This window comes from Triticum urartu, chromosome 7A, assembly GCF_056163025.1.
Source record: "Triticum urartu cultivar PI428250 chromosome 7A, HENAU_Tu73, whole genome shotgun sequence".
Classification (NCBI taxonomy): domain Eukaryota; kingdom Viridiplantae; phylum Streptophyta; class Magnoliopsida; order Poales; family Poaceae; genus Triticum; species Triticum urartu.
The window spans coordinates 113758511-113775577 of NC_141879.1; the positions used below are offsets into that span (position 1 = coordinate 113758511).

The following is a 17067-nucleotide window of genomic DNA, read 5'->3' on the forward strand; positions in this document are numbered from 1 at the left end:
TTTATTCGCCCCCCTCTCTCTCTATCCTCCCTCTCTTTCTCTATTTGCCTCTTTTCGCTCACTTTTCCCTCGCTATGTTGGAACCAAAAAGAATTGGGGGTTCTCTCCCAAGTTCTAGTGCTTTAGACAATCCTGCTATCTTATCTAAACTCATAAATCGGAATGCTATGGAAAAACTTGCCAGAGTTATCAATGAGAACCTTGGTAATTTTGATGAAGATGATTCTGGAATTTTTCGTTATTTACTCGATGAATCTTTGAAAGATGCTTGGGATAGGCTGTTAAGGATCCAGGCCAGCTATGTGCCCCAATATCAAATTGAGGTTTACTTAAAAACCTTTTATGTTGGGCTGCACGCTTCGTTCAAACAAGTTTTAGATTCTATTTTTGAAGAGGGTTTTCTTGAAGCGGACCCCATAGATACCTATGAGATGATGAAAACTATTTTTGGGCACCCCATTAATGAGAAAGCTGAAATCACATCTCTTTTTCTTTCTTACCAAAACGAATCTATTAAAGAGATAAAAGCTAGCCTAGATGCCAATTTCCGCAACATTCTTAATCTTTCTTCTACCATTAATGGCCATGTACTTTGTCAAAATAGGAACATTAATTCCATAGATAACAAGTTTTCTCTCTTTTCCCCTAAAACCAAAGATGGCAATACCTAGATCTATCCTTGCTTTTTATGCCTAGCTAGGGGCGTTAAACGATAGCGCTTGTTGGGAGGCAACCCAATTTTATTTTTATTCCTTGCCTTTTGCTCCTGTTTAGTAATAAATAATTTATATAGCCTCTTTTTTGGTTATGTTTTTTGTGCTTAATTAGTGTTTGTGCCAAGTAGAACCGTTGGGAAGACTTGGGGAAAGTGTTGTTATCTTGCTGTAAAAAACAGAAACTTTAGCGCTCACGAGAACAGCTGCCATTTTTATTTGAAAAGTGTTATTTAGTTAATTATTTTTGAAGATTATTAATAGATAAATTCCTCACGTCCAGAAATTTATTTTAGAATTTTTGGGGTTCCAGATCTTGTGATAGCTACAGATTACTACAGACTGTTCTGTTTTTGACAGATTCTGTTTTTCGTGTGTTGTTTGCGTATTTTGATGAATCTATGGCTAGTAAAATAGTTTATAAACCATAGAGAAGTTGGAATACAGTAGGCTTAACACCAATATAAATAAATAATGAGTTCATTACAGTACCTTGAAGTGGTCTTGTGTTTTCTTTCGCTAACGGAGCTCACGAGATTTTCTACTTTAAGTTTTGTGTTGTGAAGTTTTCAAGTTTTGGGTAAAGATTTGATGGATTATGGAACAAGGAGTGGCAAGAGCCTAAGATTGGGGATGCCCGTGGAACCCCCAATATAATCTAAGGTCACCTAAAATCCAAAGCTTGGGGATGCCCCGGAAGGCATCCCCTCTTTTCGTCTACTTCCATCGGTAACTTTACTTGGAGCTATATTTTTATTCACCACATGATATGTGTTTTTCTTGGAGCGTCTTGTATGATTTGAGTCTTTGCTTTTTAGTTTACCACAATCATCCTTGCTGTACACACCTTTTGAGAGAGCCATACATGATTTGGAATTTGTTAGAATACTCTATGTGCTTCACTTATATCTTTTAGAGCACGGCGGTGGATTTGTTTAATAGAAACTATTGATCTCTCATGCTTCACTTAGATTATTTTGAGGGTCTTAAATAGCATGGTAATTTGCTTAAATAATCCTAATGTGCTAGGTATTCAAGATTAGTAAAAACTTTCTTCTGAGTGTTTTGAATACTAAGAGAAGTTTGATGCTTGATGATTGTTTTGAGATATGGAGGTAATAATATCAAAGTCGTGCTAGTTCAGTAGTTGTGAATTTGAGAAATGCTTGTGTTGAAATTTGCAAGTCCCGTAGCATGCACATATGGTAAACATTATGTAACAAATTTGAAACATGAGGTCTTCTTTGATTGTCCTCCTTATGAGTGGCGGTCGGGGACGAGCGATGGTCTTTTCCTACCAATCTATCCCCCTAGGAGCATGCGCGTAGTGCTTGGTTTTTGATGACTTGTAGATTTTTGCAATAAGTATGTGAGTTCTTTATGACTAATGTTGAGTCCATGGATTATACACACTCTCACCCTTCCATCATTGCTAGCCTCTTTGGTACCGTGCATTGCCCTTTCTCACATTGAGAGTTGGTGCAAACTTCGCCGGTGCATCCAAACCCCGTGATATGATACGCTCTTTCACACATAAACCTCCTTATATCTTCCTCAAAACAGCCACTATACCTACCTATTATGGCATTTCCATAGCCATTCTGAGATATATTGCCATGCAACTTTCCACCATTCTGTTTATCATGACACATTCATCATTGTCATATTGCTTAGCATGATCATGTAGTTGACATAGTATTTGTGGCAAAGCCACCATTCATAATTCTTTCATACATGTCACTCTTGGTTCATTGCATATCCCGGTACACCGTCGGAGGCATTCATATAGAGTCATCTTTTGTTCTAGCATCGAGTTGTAATCATTGAGTTGTAAATAAATAGAAGTGTGATGATCCTCATTTTCTAGAGGATTGTCCCAAGTGAGGAATAAAAAAATATAAAAAAGAGAAAGGCCATAAAAAAGAGAAGGCCCAAAAAAATGAGAGAAAAAGAGAGAAGGGACAATGCTACTATCCTCTGCCACACTTGTGCTTCAAAGTAGCACCATAATCTTCATGATAGAGAGTCTCTTGTTTTGTCACTTTCATATACTAGTGGGAATTTTTCGTTATAGAACTTGGCTTGTATATTCCAATAATGGGCTTACTCAAGTGACCTAGGTCTTCGTGAGAAAGCAAGTTGGATGCACACCCACTTAGTTTCTTTTGTTGAGCTTTCATACATTTATAGCTCTAGTGCATCTGTTGCATGGCAATCCCTACTCCTTGCATTAACATCAATCGATGGGCATCTCCATAGCCCATTGATTAGCCTCATTGATGTGAGACTATCTCCTTTTTTGTATTCTCCACACAACCCCCATCATCATATTCTATTCCACCCATAGTGCTATGTCCATGGCTCGCGCTCATATATTGCGTGAAAGTATATAGGTTTGAGATTACTAAAGTATGAAACAATTGCTTGGCTTGTCATCGGGGTTGTGCATGATGAGAGCGTTCTTGTGTGAAGAAAATGGAGCATGACTAAACTATATGATTTTGTAGGGATGAACTTTCTTTGGCCATGCTATTTTGAGAAGACATAATTGCTTAGTTAGTATACTTGAAGTATTATTATTTTTATGTCAATATGAACTTTTATCTTGAATCTTTTGGATCTGAATATTCATACGACAATTAAGAAGAATTACATTGAAATTATGCCAAGTAGCACTTCACATCAAAAATTATCTTTTTTATCATTTACCTACTCGAGGACGGGCAGGAATTAAGCTTGGGGATGCTTGATACGTCTCCAACGTATCTATAATTTTTGATTGATCCATGCTATATTATCTACTGTTTTGGACATTATTGGCCTTTATTATCCACTTTTATATTATTTTTGGGACTAACATATTAACCGGAGGCCCAGCCCAGAATTTATTGTTTTTTGTCCTATTTTAGAGTTTCGCAGAAAAGGAATATCAAACGGAGTCCAAACGGAATGAAACCTTCGGGAACGTGATTTTCGGAACGAACATGATCCAGGAGAGTTGGACCCTACGTCAAGAAACAAAGGAGGAGGCCACGAGGTAGGGGGCGCGCCTACCCCCCCAGGCGCGCCCTCCACCCTTGTGGGCCCCCTATTGCTCCACCGATGTACTCCTTCCTCCTATATATACCTACGTACCCCAAACGATCAGAGAGGGATCCAAAAACCTAATTCCACCGCCGCAACCTTCTGTATCCACCAGATCCCATCTTGGGGCCTGTTCCGGAGCTCCGCCAGAGGGGGCATCCATCACGGAGGGCTTCTACATCAACACCATAGCCTCTCCGATGAAGTGTGAGTAGTTTACCTTAGACCTTCGGGTCCATAGTTATTAGCTAGATGGCTTCTTCTCCCTTTTTGGATCTCAATACAATGTTCTCCCCCTCTCTTGTCGAGATCTATTCGATGTAATCTTCTTTTTGCAGTGTGTTTGTTGAGACCGATGAATTATGTGTTTATGATCAAGATTATCTATGAACAATATTTGATTCTTCTCTGAATTCTTTTATTATGATTGGTTATCTTTGCAAGTCTCTTCGAATTATCAGTTTGGTTTGGCCTGCTAGATTGATCTTTCTTGCAATGGGAGAAGTGCTTAGCTTTGGGTTCAATCTTGTGGTGTCCTTTCCCGGTGACAGTAGGGGCAGCAAGACACGTATTGTATTGTTGCCATCGAGGATAACAAGATGGTGTTTTTTATCATATTGCATGAATTTATCCCTCTATATCATGTCATCTTGCTTAAGGAGTTACTCTGTTTTCATGAACCTAATACTCTAGATGCATGCTGGATAGCGGTCGATGAGTGCACTAATAGTAGTAGATGCAGGAAGGAGTCGGTCTACTTGTCTCGGACGTGATGCCTATATACATGATCATACCTAGATATTCTCATAACTATGCTCAATTCTGTCAATTGCTCAACAGTAATTCGTTCACCCACCGTAAAATACTTATACTATTGAGAGAAGCCACTAGTGCAACCTATGGCCCCCGGGTCTATCTTCATCACATTAATCTTCCAATACTTAGTTATTTCCTTTCCTTTTACTTTGCATCTCTATCAGAAAAATACCAAAAATATTATCGTATCATATCTATCAGATCTCACTCTCGTAAGTGACCGTGAAGGGATTGACAACCCCTTACCGCGTTGGCTGTGAGGAGTTATTTGTTTTGTGCAGGTACGAGGGACTCGCGCATAGCCTCCTACTGCATTGATACCTTGGTTCTCAAAAACCGAGGGAAATATTTACACTACTTTGCTGCATCATTCTTTCCTCTTCAAGGAAATCCAACGCAGTGCTCAAGAGGTAGCACCAATCAAGTAGATATTCTTCATGAGGATAAGAATTGATAAGTTTGCCATCATCATTGACATTTAGGACATAAACGATATGATTATTCTTTGAGAGAACACGAAGCAATGCACGGGATTTATCTCCATGGAGCTGCATATGGGAAGATCCATATAAGCATTGTGCTGCCACCAAAATAATTCATAAACGTAATGAAGAAAACTAAAGATACAAGTCCAACCTGGACTAGATTAAGGTCACATGAATCAGACACTCTTAGTACTTTCTCTTCATCATCATCCATAAAGACACCAACTGATTCAACCCCATAAGATTGTGCTACTCTAGATACTTCTTCTGCTTCTGTTAATGCAACAGAGTGCTTGGAGTTAGGCCAAAGTATCATGCCAATAAATTTAGCTCCTGCCTCCATGGCGATTTTGTCAGATTTCGGGTTCCGGCAGACCCTTGAGGTTCGAACACTGGGGTGCGCACGGAGATTTCGCCTTCTGCCTACCTGCGCCCCTCCGCCTCGCTAAGATCTAAGCTATTGAAAGAACAGCACAAGAGACACGGGGTTTATACTGGTTTAGGCCACCGTTGTGGTGTAATACCCTACTCCAGTGTGTGGTGTGGTGGATTGCCTCTTGGGCTGATGATGATGAGCAATACAAGGAAGAACAGCCTCGCGAGGGTCTGTTCTTGGCTGGGGGGATGAACCGCTAGGAGGAGTTCAGTCACCCTTCTCTCTCTCTCTTCTCGATTCTCTCTCTGATTTCGATCCCTTTCTGATTCCGTTTTCCCTCTTTCTCCCCTGGGGGTGGCTAGTCCTATTTATAGGCAAAGGCCCTGGTCCTCTTCCCAAATATTGAGCGGGAAGGGAGCCAACAATTGGCCATTTTGAAGGGGAACATCTGGTACACTTATCCTGACTAAAGTTGGTCCTCGCCCGCCAAAGGCTCTGGTGGTGACGCTGGCTTGGGCTCCACAATGACTTCCTCCCTGCCGTTGGACTGGTCTTGGTCTCGTTGCACCGAAACAGGTGCCTTTGCTTGATGCTCTCGCCTGTGTTTGCTCCCTTTGCACCAAAGAGGAAAGGAGGACACTGCGCGGGCTGGCGCCGGCCTGGCACCCTTGGTCGTCATGGCTTGCGTCACGGGCACCTCGTGAGGTACCCCGCCTTGATCTCTCCGCCTCCTCATGAGCCAGCCTGACGAGGCCGTGCCTGAGGAAGCTCCGTGTCGTCCGCCCCGCGAGGCTTGGCCCCTCGCGAGGGTCTTGGGTCTATGTTGATGAAGATGGGTCGTGCTAGGCCCCCTTTGAGCCACACCGCAGGCCGCAGGCAGGCAAGTCTGGGGACCCCCGTTCCCAGAACGCCGACAGTAGCCCCCGGGCCCAAGGCACGCCCGGACTTGGCTGTGTAGGGAGGCAAAAGGGCAAGGGCGAAGCGCCGCGGGCCCTAACAGCCTGTGGCCTTGGGCGCCGCGTGGCGGTTGATTGGGCGTGGGCGGAACTGTTCCCCCACGCCCCCCTTATTTTGCGCCATGCTAGGCGGACTCGTAGTCATACACAGCCGCTCCCCTTTCTGTTGCTCGAGCGCCCTCTGTCCTTCCTCCGCTAGAACTCCAGCTTCTGTTTTCAACCCAATCTCGAACCTTCCCCCCCCTTCCCATCACCATGGCTCCAACGAAGAAGGGAAGAGGGAAGAAACCCATGCCTCCGCCTTGCTCGCCGCCGTTGGCGGCCCCCGCCGAGGGCTTGGGCAAGGTCAGCTCGGCTCTGGCCACTATCTTCAACGAATGCGGGAGGACGACGGCCTGGCCCGCGTCTCACTTCTCCATCGACAGGATAGTCACCGAGGTCCAGTATTTCGCCGACGCCCTTTGGGCGGGTCTGGTTCCCCCCTTTTCTGATTTCTTCAATGCCGTGCTTTCCCACTATCATATCCACATGATGCATCTGGGTCCTGAATCCATCACCCTTCTTTCGGTCTTCGCCTTTGTTTGCGAGGCAATGATGGGCATCCTTCCTTCGGTTGCCTTGCTGCGCCACTTCTTCTCTCTGCGTCTTGTCGACCCTATCCAATGCTGGGCGTGCGTGAGCTTCGTTGCCGCGTCTGAGACAGCGGCCTCAGGGATTGACTTCAGGCTCCCTCTGCCCGCGGCTGGGTTCCGCCAGCGGTGGCTGTATGTGGATGGAGGGGTGCCCAGCCCCCTGCTATCGGAGCCAACTTCGCCTGCTGTCCCCAATTCGGGCTGGGGCCAGGAGACGCTTCAGAGCCCCCGGCTCGTCTTCGTCTGGCACCGCTTCGCGTTCTTGAGGTCGCTTGGCGTGACAGCGCCCAAGGTGGTGAAGGAGTTCCTGCTTCGCCGCATTGCTCCTCTCCAACGCCACTCCCACTGGATGTGGGCCTTCAGTGGGCGTGATGATCGTATGAGGATCCAGGAAGTGGACCTGATGCCTGAAGTGCTGAGGACAGTGCTCTTGATCCTGACTGGGGACCCCAACCCTGGCAGCATCCAGCAGGGAGGGGCCTTGCTGTACCTCTGCCAGAACAGGGGCGATTTTTTTGAATCAGATGCCTATCTTTGATGAGTGGGGGCCGTGCCCCGCCGGCCTCCGGGGGTCTCGCGAGAACCCAGTGACGGTGACTGCCCTTCCAGTCGGCCAAGGCGACTCTTCCTCAAGTGGCGGAGCAGGGAGGCATGAGGCGCCAGAGGCCGAGGGGGCTCCCGGCGGGGTGACAACGTCGGGCGATGCTCATGAGGGAGCAGCTCTTGGGGCCCGTGCCGCTGAGGCTGAGGGTGGCAAGCAGCTGCCCTCAGCGCCTGCGACTGAGGCCCCTGAGACTCCAGCCGCTTCTCTTGGCGAGGCGATTGGCAGCGCGCATCAGGCAGGCACCCCTGACGCGGATCGCCTGGACGCTCCGTCTTCGTCGCAGGTTGATCCCTGCGCTCAACTCTTGGGCCGCTTCCGCGTGGACTTTGAGGCCCTCCGGAGGAGAAGGGAGGCCCTGGATGACAATTACCCTTGTCGCCTGCTGAAGCGTAGGAAGTACTTCGCCACTGATGAGCAAGCCTTCTCCTTTCCCAGCTCCCGATCCTTCTGTTGCTTTTACTGATCCTTTCTCCGCAGGCCCCTTCCAGCCGAGCTCGCGGAGATGGCTGAGGTGCCGTCCCCCTTGGCTTCGCCCCCACCACCATCCTCAAGCGCTCCGAGCAGCAGAGCCCTTGTGGTGAGGGCGATCGGAGAGGCGAACCATCCCGAGGCACATCGTGGCCCTGCGCACCTCGCGATCCTCCTTCGCGGGCCTTCTCATGGCATAGCCAGCCTGCCGTGGGCTTCTCACCTGGTCGTGGACTGCGATTGGCTGAGGCGCTCCCTGCGCTCTTCATCTGGGGACGAGCTGGCTCCAGGCTGGGCTTCTGGCGTGGCGTGCCCGGCCATCGCGAGGGTGCCCGCCCCCAGCCCCCTGCCCGGAGGGGGAGTGCTGATTCGTGGCCCCCAGTGCTTGCTTGGGGCAGATGATGGTGTGGAAGACGTGCTCGAGCGCGCCCGGGAGCGTCGCGCTCTTTGCCAAGGATTCCTTCGAAGGGCGGCTGACGCGGTGAGCCTGCTTGGTGAGGAGCTTGCTGATGAAGACGCGCGCCTTGAGGCCGGGGGCCCGCGCCTGGCTGCAGAGAGGCGCGAGCTGGAGGGCGCCATCGCCCTTGCGCGCTGTCAGCGTGATCTTGACGACGCAGAGCCAAGGCATTGCTGGTGGCCTCTCGGGAGGCCCGATCTTGGGCCACTGAGGAGGCCCGGGATGCTGACCGGCGGCGAGAGGCGGCGGAGGAGCGGGCTCGGGAGCTCCTGGCCTGGTGCCACTCACTGGAGGAGCAAGTGGAGCTGCGCGAGGCAGCCCTCGCATCGATAAAGGTGGCCTCCGGCGACCCAGCAGAGCTCCAGAAGCATGAGGAGGCGCTGACGCTGGAAGCCGCGGAACGTGCCCGCGAGTACGAGCGTCTGGAGACGTGGGAGCGCTTGGTGACGCAGGCGAAGGATGATGTCGCTGCACGGGAAGCCCGTGTCCTGGAGGAGGTCGGACGTCGGGTGGCGATGGCGCGCTTGAACCTCGAGCACGAGTTCAAGGAGAGGCTGGGGTTGATCCGGGCCGAGGCTGAAGGTAGGACTGCTGCCTTGAGGGCCAAGCTGGAGGAAGCGACGCGGCGGGCCGATGCTTTTCGGGGCGCCCTTGAGGTAGCGCAAGGGGAGTCAACCACCTCCCAGGCCGAGGTGCTCCTTCTTCGCCAGCGGGTGGAGGAGGCTGAGGTCGTCACGCGCCAGAATGCGGACGAGATACGTCAGCGGCGGATCCTGGAGCATGAGCACGGCCCCATGCTCACCATGCTCCGGGAGAGAGCCAACACAACCTTAGGCAACATCTGTGAGGCGGTTGTTGGCGAGCCGCACGCAGTCAACTACGCCAGCAACCTTCAGTTCTTCACCGACGTGGTGATGCAGCTGGAGGCGCGGTCGGTCAGGGCCGACAGGTTGGTGGAGGAGAGGAGCCGCGCCCTGCTCGGGCGTGCCTTTTCTCGCGTCTTCAGCCATCTCCAGAACATGGATCCCCACTTCGATTTCGCCGCCGCCATCGCCCCAGTCCCCCAGGCCGTCCGAGACGACCTGGCGCACTGGGTGGAAGACAATGTGGATGCTCTTGTCAGGGCCTTCGCTTCAGACAACAATGGCGTGATCGTGGCTGACGACGAGGGCGGTGTAGTGAACGGCCCTGACGCCACTGGCGGCGACGCAGACAGCGATGGCGAATTCAGCGACGCCAGCAACGGTTCGGGTGGTGCTCCTGAGGACGCATTGGGGGATTTATCCGACTGATCATGCATCATTCCTATTTCCTTACCCTGCATGAATAGAACTCAGGTTTTGGCCTGATGGCTGTGAGAGAATTTTGGAGGGGGAGCCCCTCATGTAAAACTTGTGTTCATCGTATTAGTAGACGTTACATTGCCCATGCGCCCGCGCCAAGTGGTTCGCTTAAGCGACATGCTGGTTGGCTAGTTTACCTTTGTCCCGTGCGGGTCCTGAGGTAGCCTGTGGGTGGCTGTGGTGTCCCGAGTGTTCCCTGATCGAATCCGTAGGATCTGCAGTAAAAAACCTCCTAAGAGGACGCGGCGACGGCAGTCTGGGCTGCGCGCAAGCTAGGCCTGACCCGGCTCGTGAGGGGCTCACGAGGGGAGGCAGCTGAGGCGAAGTGGTAATCAAAATGCGAGAAATTGCTCGAACGAAACTAAGCACCCCTTCTCCGAACACACGCAAATCTCAAATTCGAATCCAACTTAAATCCAGTGGGGGAAAGTGACAACCAAAGGGAAAAGCAACGAAAGCAGACAAAAGGCCACGTCCGGCACCTAATCTAGTCTTGGACGTCTTCTCACCAGCGCGGAGCTAAGTGCTGCCACTGGGCGTGGGAGGGAGCCCCAGGGCCTGAGGCCGGCACCCCTGAGACTCCGGGGCATGTACAGCCCCACTCATTATTACGTGAGAGTGTCACGGGGCGGCGAGCTTCACAGGCACTGGGCCTTCTTCACAGGTACTCGCCTTGCTTCATATCGCCAGACGAGGGACCCGCCTTGCGCCACACCCTAGTGCCATCAATGACGACTGGAAACCAGGACGCTGCCGATGGGGTAGAGCGGTCGCCAGCGGTTCCCCCGACGACCACGGGTCCTCCGCCAGGGATAGGCCCTGAGGCACCTCCCCAGCAGAGGGCCTACCTCCTGAGAACACCTTGCTCCGAACGCCGCGGTGGTGATGTCGGATCTCGGCCCCTCTCCTGCAGCCCCTTGCGCCCTCCTCTCGAGGGGTAGGAGACTGTGGGACCGGGCAGCTGCTCGCTGTGGCGACCTGCACCTCCTACGATCCATGATTAGCGTATGCCTGCTCCTGAGGAATTAGCGGAACCCGATAATCGTTGCCTCCAGCGTGGCCAGTAGGACCGTCCCGGGGCTCCTGGAAGGGCTCAGCTTCTGGCGCCTCGTCCCCCCAGCTTGGGTTGAGGAGCGAGCCCTGTTTGCCCTCGTGAGGGTGTCCTTGGTCCATCATGAGGGGCACGTATTCTTCTGGCGCCGTTATCCCGAAGGCCATGCCATAGTGCTCCGCGTGCCACGCAGCTCTGCTTGACGCGCCCACTGTGGGGTGGTAGCACGGCTGTCCACTGGGGCCGTGGGTCGCATCGAGTCCTTCTTCTTCGCGGACCGGGAGCGGGGGCAGCGGTGCCGCCGGTCCGGTGCCAACAGCTTCGTTGGCGTTGGAGTAGCCTTGGAGCCCACGGGCGCGCGCGGAGGCCGCGGGCGCGCGCGGAGGCCGCCGGCACGCGCGGAGCCCCCGCCCGGGCCGCCCTGGGCTTGAGATGGGAGCCGGGTGCAGAAGGGGTGAGCCCCCGAGGCGGCGAAGCCCAGGAGCTCTGCCACCCGCTCCAGCAGCACGTCACGACCGCCCTCCAGCAGCCTGCACTGCAGCAGCTCTCGGGCCACCGTGAGCGCAGCCCTCGAGTTCGCCTGCTCCCAGCGGGTGTACGGTGTCGTAGTCGCGGCATGATTGGAGGCCCTTGCTGCCGACCGCGCCTGCCACTGTGTGAGAGCTGTCGAAGCCTGTCCGCATCGTCCGCGGCCCGCAGCGCCCTGCGAACCGCGAGCTGCCTAGGCGAGTGGCTCTGCGCGGGCGGGCCACGCCACATATGGATCTGGGTTGCCCGCCTAGTCGCCGGACATGGTGATGATGACGCGATGAGACACGAAGCGGTAGAAGGTGGATTCCGGCGCACCCCTACCTGGCGCGCCAAATGTCGGATTTCGGGTTCCGGCAGACCCTTGAAGTTCGAACATTGGGGTGCGTGTGGAGATTTCGCCTTCTGCCTACCTACGCCCCTCCACCTCGCTAAGATCTAAGCTATTGAAAGAACAGCACAAGAGACACATGGTTTATACTGGTTCGGGCCACCGTTGTGGTGTAATGCCCTACTCCAGTGTGTGGTGTGGTGGATTGCCTCTTGGGCTGATGATGATGAGCAATACAAGGAAGAACAGCCTCACGAGGGTCTGTTCTTGGCTGGGGGATGAACTGCTAGGAGGAGTTCAGTCACCCTTCTCTCTCTCTCTTCTCGATTCTCTCTCTGATTTCGATCCCTTTCTGATTCCTTTTTCCCTCTCTCTCCCCTGGGGGTGGCTAGTCCTATTTATAGGCAAAGGCCCTGGTCCTCTTCCCAAATATTGAGTGGGAAGGGCGCCAACAATTGGCCATTTTGAAGGGGAACATCTGGTACACTTATCCTGACTAAAGTTGGTCCTCGCCTGCCAAAGGCTCTGGTGGTGGCGCTGGCTTGGGCTCCACAATGACTTCATCCCTGCCGTTGGACTGGTCTTGGTCTCGTTGCACCGAAACGGGTGCCTTTGCTTGATGCTCTCGCCTGCGCTCGCTCCCTTTGCACAAAAGAGGAAAGGAGGACACTGCGCGGGCTGGCGCCCGGCTGGCACCCTTGGTCGTCATGGCTTGCGTCACGGGTACCTCGTGAGGTACCCCGCCTTGATCTCTCCGCCTCCTTGCGAGCCAGCCTGACGAGGCCGTGCCTGAGGAAGCTCCGTGTCGTCGGCCCCGTGAGGCTTGGCCCCTCGCGAGGGTCTTGGGTCTGTGTTGATGAATATGGGCCGTGCTGGGCCCCCTTTGAGCCACGCCGCAGGCCGCCGGTAGGCAAGTCTGGGGACCCCCGTTCCCAGAACGCCGACAGATTTCTGCATCTTTAGCTGATGTGATGCCACACATTTTGACTACAGGCTAGATAATATTAGCATCTTCATGACGTCGTAGTGAAGATATAATGGTGTTGGCTCCATGATCACTCTTCATCCCCAAGCATGACACTTTACCAAGAGGAAATCTTGTGTGTGCTAAGAAACCAAGTGTAATGAATACTAGCATAAATAGTTCCAATGAAAGTAATATGTCCAGATGATATAAGAATGCCATTTTGATGTTTCAGCTACTAGAACAATAAATCTATATGGGAAAAATGAAAAATAGACTGGTACTCGAGATTTTTTTTAAGATCACATGGTACACACTAATTTAAATCTGGAATACCTTTCAACTCTACACCACTGCTTACCTTAGATATCATGCACACACAATATTATCTCTAGGCTTGTAAGTTTCACAGATATAGTCTACATTTCCATTTTGTTTTTGATTTTTGAATCAGTGAGTCGTTGTGTTTTCAAGTGCCAGATATGGTCTACGTCTTTTGTTTTTTGCATAATACGAAATTAGGGAAACCTATCGCTTCTAGCAATTCTAACATGCATAAATGATAATCAGGATTGATTGAGCAAAACAATGCTTACTATTATTATGCAGTATAGACATTTGTTGAGGCTGTCTTGCTGAAATTGATGACACCATTACAGTGGAAACTGAAGATGGCATGTGGCAACAAAATATGTAAAATAAAACTTCATAAATTTCTACAATGTATGAGATCTCAAAACTAAACAACAAGATGTAATAACCCCTTCCACCCGTGTTTCAATTAAGTGATGAACTCGAATATGCTAAAGTACAGACTATGGCACTACACAACTCAGACATGTTTTGTGAACCTATTATGGAAGAAAGCTGGTTAAGGTTGTAGAAGACTATAGGATGCACTACAAAAAATACACTTCCGTGATGATACGTGTTTGTCATAGTAGGTCACGTTTTTTGTCATGCATGTACATCCATGACAAATTTATGACAGAATCAAGATAGTCATACCTGTGCTGTTGTAGAAGTGTTCCATGACATTACCAAAATTATCATCATGGAAGTGTCCACTTCCATGACGATAAATCGCGCGTCACAGAAGTGCTTTCGTCAAGGGTGACCGACACGTGTCATCCACCGTAAGGGAACGCCGTTAAGCTATCGGGTCGGATTTTGGATCCGATAACCCATTAACAGCCTCGACCAATGGGGATTTTCCACATGTAAAATGATCATTGGCTGGAGAAGACACGTGTCAGGTCCGCATTGGCACAGGTGTCACTCATCCAATGGGCGAGACGCGCCTATGATATGTTGACACGTGGACCGGCCCATCAAGTTTAAATGGGTCGTCCCAATTGAAGGCCCACAAGATTTTGCGGACCCTAATGTGCCGGCCCAGCTAAAGGCCCATGAGATTTTGCGGACCATAATGGGCTGGCCCAGCTAAAGGCCCACAAGATTTTGCGGGCCATAATGGGACGGCCCAGGTAAAGGCCCACAAGATTCTTGCGGATCATAATGGGCCGGCCCAGCTAAAGGCCCACGAGATTTCGCCGACATTAATGGGCCGACCCAGCTGTAGGCCCACAAGATTTTGAGGACCCTAGTAGGCCGGCCCATTAAATTGCTGCCATGTTTTGGGCCAAATGCCGACCCATATTTAATCCGGTCATTTAGTGGCCTGCCACGCTCTGGGCCTAATAGTGGCCCATATGAGATCCGGCCCGTTAAAAGCCTACCACGTTCTGGGCCAAATTACGGCCCAGATCAGGTCCGGCCCTTTAAGAGGCTTTGGGATCAATTATGGCCCATATCAGATTCGGCCCGTCAACTGGACACTATGCTTTTGGGCCCACTTGCTAAAGGCCCACTTAGTAATTCGACCTTATATTAGTTTTGGCCTATTAAGGGCTCGTTTAACATTTCGGCCCGATATTAATTTCGGCCTGTTAAAAGCCCGTCATATAGTTGGGCCTAACTACGGCCCGGTTCGCATCCGGCCTGCTCGCAGCCGATATCTGATTGGGCCAAACAAGGACCGAGACAATTTTGGCCTGTTAAAAGCCCGTGATATGATTCGCACAATCATGGGTCGGGTTTCATTTCGGGCTGCTGCCGGCCCATGAGCTGTTCGGCATGTTTCAGGCCCAACCTACATCGTGATTGCATGAAGGCCCAATTATGTACAGTAATTGTACGATTTGGCCGGTTTACTGCGAAGACAGGATATATATACAGTAAAATAACTGCAGCATCATGAATAAGAAAAAACCTAGACTATACAATAAAGAAATTACGGCATATTACATCCAATGGGCATCAAAGTTCGCCACTATGACAATAAAGCACAAGCAGACATCAGATTACATACAATGGGCATCAAAGATCGCCACTAGTGCAAATAAACACGCCGAGAAAATAACATACAAAACTGACAGCACTTCAATAGATTTCAAGAAAGATTAGCCCTGCTGGGGAGCTGAAGCGCAAGCAGCTAAGCCAGATGGTGAGATTGCGCTTGTTCAACACTTATATCTTCCTCACTCTGAAAGATAAACAAGCAGGCAGATGACAGGTTTTGCACCTAAAAGTATCAGTGCTGACAATTCATCACATTTCTTACTGACGAATAAAGTGACACAGTTTAAAATTGCATTAACACAATATGGTATTGTTCAGGTCAAGACATGGCAGGAAATGACATTGTGAAGGAGTTGGCAACTTCACGACACCACTAGATTACAGATCAAGAACTCATAAGTATCAATGGTTAGTGTTCTGTCAATTTATACCCTTTCAGATTGGCAAATAAAGAGACGGTTTAAATAATAGTAGAATGATATGACATTGTTCATAGTTAAGACATTGCAGAATATGACATTGTGCTGTAGTGGGTAGGTTTACCACACCACTGGATTACGGATGAAGAACAGAAGCATACATGCAGTGCAAAAGAAGATCACTTGCTCTGTATAGTTTAATTTACATGGTATGAAAAAGGAACTTGGTTGTACAACTGAAAACTGAAATTGAGAAAGGACAAACTTTTGTTTATGAACTACATAATAAACTTTAAACAAGCAATTTGATGCAAACACCAAAAATAAATAGCCATTGCAGTCATGCCTAACCAAATATATAAGATAAAGTTTGAAGGTTTGAGATGGACAAACTTACATTATTGGTGAAGACAGGCTCTATAAAGGCCTTGTCAATGCTGATGGGGGGGGGGGGCAATTCAAGAAGTTTACCACAGAATCTTCTTCAAAAGCATTGCCTTTATTCTACATTTTGTTTAGAGTAAATATAGATGTGATAATATACGAAAAAATGGAGAATATTTAAGATAAGATGAAGAGTGATGCTACATAACCAAGTAGCTATAAATGTAAGTGCAGCGATACAGGCAAAAGGTATAGCCAAGAGCAATGCACAACTAAACTTCTTCAGTACCAACCTTATGGTGTAAATATAGATCTGATGTGTAGAATATGGAGGGCAAAGGAAAATAAGTTGCAGAGTGATGGTACATGAACAACTACCTGTCATTATAAGTACACTGATAAAGGACAGCATGTACTTACAAGAACAATGCAGAGCTAACAAATCATTGACATTGGATATATTCTACACTAATGTAACCATTCATACAAATCAGATAATTTGGAGCGAACAATTGATAAGCAAGCTATCATGCATACTGCTGTCACATAATGAACCAGGTATGTATGCAAGTACAGTGATACAGGACAACAGGTACTAACAAGAGCAAAGCAGCGGGCAGCATATTTGCGATATCCTGTCGTTCTTGTCAAACCGGAATTCTTCTTCGAGTAGATTTCCTACAAAAAAGATCTGTAAGGCACATGCGGAAAAGTAGAAGTTCAAATTGTCATGTGATTTCATAGACAGTACCTTATCCTGGGAACGAGACCAGTGCATAACAAGGTTTTTCCATTCAATGTCTTCTAAATTTAGCATAGGAGACTTCACCGGAAATTCGTTTATAGACTTGCCATCAAAGTGTGATTTCCTCAGGTAACACCGATACTGCTGCAATGCTTCTTTGAAAAGCACAAGCAAGCTTTGCTCATCATGACTATCCAGATTGACCCTCGCCTAGTTACAACAATGTAATGTGAATCATTGATGTGTTCAATCAGCAGAAAACAGGAAAATAATAACCATGAATAATAGCACTTACACGTAAGTTGGACAAGAAGATGTGAAAATGGTGTTTGTCTTCACAATAATCTTCC

General features: G+C 49.4%; 1 pseudogene; it reads right to left on the reverse strand.

The window, feature by feature from the left end:
- The window catches only part of LOC125518461 (N-(5'-phosphoribosyl)anthranilate isomerase 1, chloroplastic-like), a 91568-nt pseudogene extending 78106 nt beyond the window's left edge, over positions 1-13462 (reverse strand).
- Positions 13463-17067: the final 3605 nt, after the last annotated feature.